This window comes from Gossypium hirsutum, chromosome D12 (genome assembly GCF_007990345.1).
Source record: "Gossypium hirsutum isolate 1008001.06 chromosome D12, Gossypium_hirsutum_v2.1, whole genome shotgun sequence".
Lineage (NCBI taxonomy): Eukaryota > Viridiplantae > Streptophyta > Magnoliopsida > Malvales > Malvaceae > Gossypium > Gossypium hirsutum.
The window spans coordinates 29,094,490-29,098,038 of record NC_053448.1 but is presented as its reverse complement, the minus strand read 5'-3'; positions in this window follow the sequence as shown (position 1 = coordinate 29,098,038).

The following is a 3,549-nucleotide window of genomic DNA, read 5'->3' as shown; positions in this document are numbered from 1 at the left end:
ATTTGGTTAATGTGACATATCTCCCATTGATAGTTGATCTACAAAAGTGTAAGGGCTATAGTTGGAATTTAACCATCCTTGCATTCCTCTATCAGGAGATGTGTCAAGGTTCGATAGATGGAGTAGGTGAGATGGGGGTTTGTTAGCTCAATTGATCAAACTGAAAATGCCTAGAGGGGGTGATTTAGCTCTCTTTTTTAATTTGGATGCTAGAGAGCAAGGATAGAAAATGAACAGAAGAATTAAGAATGGTTTGGCCGCAATTTCCTGCTCCACTACTTTAGCTTTCCACTACAAAAGATTTTCCCAAATTCACTACTTTAACCTTACAACTCCTTTAAGATTTCTACCCAAATCTTAAGAGACAACTCCTATCAAAGAATAGCAAGAAGCAAACAAAGAAATAATCCTTACAAGATTGATGTGTTTACAAATTAAGCTCAATTACAATGAAAACTACTTGAGCAAAAGAATGCAAACAAGGCTCACAAGTGTTTGAAAGAAATGTATGGAAATATATGGCACAGAGGTTGTTTTGATTGATCTTTAAGCTTGAATATTCTTTCTTGTTGTTGTAGGACCTTTAAAAGTTGGTATTTATACCCTCTAATTCATTTTCAACCGTTGTGGTTGTTTAGAAAATAAATAGAGTCATTGGGGATGAACATACCAGATCATTAAATTCACCTGCAACAAAAAATATCAATACTTTTTATACGTGTACTGGTACCAGAGGTATTTAATGCCTAATTCAGTGACCATTAAGGTTAGTTTCCAACGATACCAAAAATAATTTATCGATACCTGGTAAAAGGCATCGGTATTATTTTATGGGTATCGATACTTGTTGACATTTTTGAAAGATCGTTATAGATAGAATGCAAAAATGGTATCGATAAAATTCAATCTGTATCAATATGATTTTCAAGGTATCGATACTTATTGTTTGTGTTCAATTTTTTATTCAAAAAAGAGAGCAGATTTTGTATCGATAAAAATTAAGGTATCGATAAAATTGTACAAGTATCAGCACATTTTGGAGAACATTGATACTTCTTGAAAGGAGCAATTTTAAAACTTATTTGAAATTGTTTTAATTAAGTTGAAGAGTTTAAATTCATTTTAAGAACTTTGGCAAAAATATTCTAAGTGTTTAAAGTATTTTCTAAGATGTTTGGAAGTTTTGAAATATTATTCATCCTTTCAATTCTTTGTTCAAAAACAAATTTTTATTTAAAGATATTTTTTGTTTGTTATATCAAAATAATTTATCAAATAAAGCTAGTTCAACAGGGTTGTATAATGTTATTGTAGTCTTGGGCTTTGTATAGATTGTTATTCATTACTCTAGTCATTCGAGCCTCTATTAATTACCCTCTGATAGCAAGGTAAATCATTTTTTTACTATTTTATTACATTTGTAACTGTAGCTAGTTTCTATCTTTACGGCTAATATTTTTATTTAAACTTACTATACAAATTAGACATGAAATATATGACACTCTAATTAAAATTGAAACTGTCACCACATTGAGAATGATGATTGACTTGTACTCTAAAGAACAATTAGATGACATCATATTTAGGGCACCAAATTTTTTGATTTAGAAAATACATTTACAGCGAAATCTAATGTGTTGATAATTTGAATATAGTTTATTTGGATGCCTTACACAACATCTGATGTCATTAACACATAACGGATGATGTGTACTCACAACTGCATAAATGGTGTGTCACTAGTCCACTCATATATTTTGTTATAATTGAGTGGCATCTACCAGATAGGTCGTTGAGACAGTTTGGCATTCAACGAACCATGGGTGATTCTCCCAAAAACATAGACTTGTTTTACCAATTGGACGGTAAGGGGAATTGTAATGAAGATTGGGTCAAAATGCATGCTCAATGTAAATTTATGTGGGATGCAAAAGACCTAAGGATTCAATTTGACTTCAATAAACTATAACACCCCTCACTTGGTTCAGTCCCTGGACCCGAGTTACAAGATTCTACTACTGTTATCAGAGCAAAACATATATAATTCATTACCAATAATTCATTTAACTTCAATTCGCATCATAACTCCATGTATATAATATGACTTAAAAACAAAATCGAGACTAATCGAGCTTACGAGAGCTCTAAAATTTACTCGAGCATGAAGAAGGACCAAAATGCAAAGTCTCAAAATCTAAGTAAAGGTATCAATACTAATATTCAATATTGATATCGTTTTGGCATTCTACTAGTTTTAAAAATGTAAAACAATTCACTTAGTATCGATGCCATTATACAATTATTGATACCCATCCTAAAGGATCAATACTTTATACTGGTATTGATACCAAATTTGTATTCTACCATTTTAAAAATAATGATCATTTGATCATGTACTGATACTTGTATTCTAGGTATCAATAATTTATGCCAAAAAGGACAATACATCACATTTTAGTACTTATTCATGCTCAAACCAAATGATGCCTAATATGGTGTCTTAGACACAATCAAGCTTGAAAAAATCATTTATAACCCAATACATATACTCATCAAATGATCCTAAATTCAACTAACCAATATGCCATCTCTTAGCACCATGCCCAATAAGATTAAAAGCAAAATATTCAACCAAATTATACCATTCATACCAACCATATGACATGATAATCTATATGCATATATATAGTATGACACTAATTATAAACATGATCAAGATATCATCACTAAAGGTGTTCAAAAACAAGTGAAATTCCAAATCAAACTTATTGTTTCCAAATAACATGTTAAACCCTAGTTACATGCCACGGATAATCGAATTCAAACGATTGAAAGTTTATCGAATCTGGAGTTGGATAGTGTGAGCTCCTCAAAGATCCGATCGACAAGTTCTAAAATATCAAAATCTACAAGAAAGGAAAAACAACAGGTAAGCATTATGAATTGCTTAGTAAGTTTATATATATATAAACAATTAACTTACCTCAAATACAAATACATATGTTAAATTAACATGTATTACAAAGATTGCCTAATACACCAAATCAGAATCACAACAAGGTGAGTTATATTCATATTCAATATTGACATTATATCTCTACATGTGAAGAAATATTCAAGTAAGCTTTTATCAATTTATCTTCCTCTGTAGAAATATATCTATCCTCAAATCTCAACAAATTTCCACCACTAGCCATTGTCAAAATATCTGCAATTTATCTAAATTTAATAACAAACATAATTGGCAATAAACTAACTTTCCAAATGAACACTTTATGTTCTAATACCCTAAAATTTACAACATAACAAATAAACTAAATTATAACAATATCTCAATATACTAACATTTAAGTTGACAATAAACTAAAATATAACAATATAATAATATTTAAAAATATCTCAATATACTAACATTTAACTAACAATAAACTATATATTTTACAAACATTTAAAAAGATAATTTAACATTCCAACAAACCCTGACCACTAAAACATCATCATAAACTTGAATTTATAACCAAATTTATACTTCAAATACAAATATTTTTA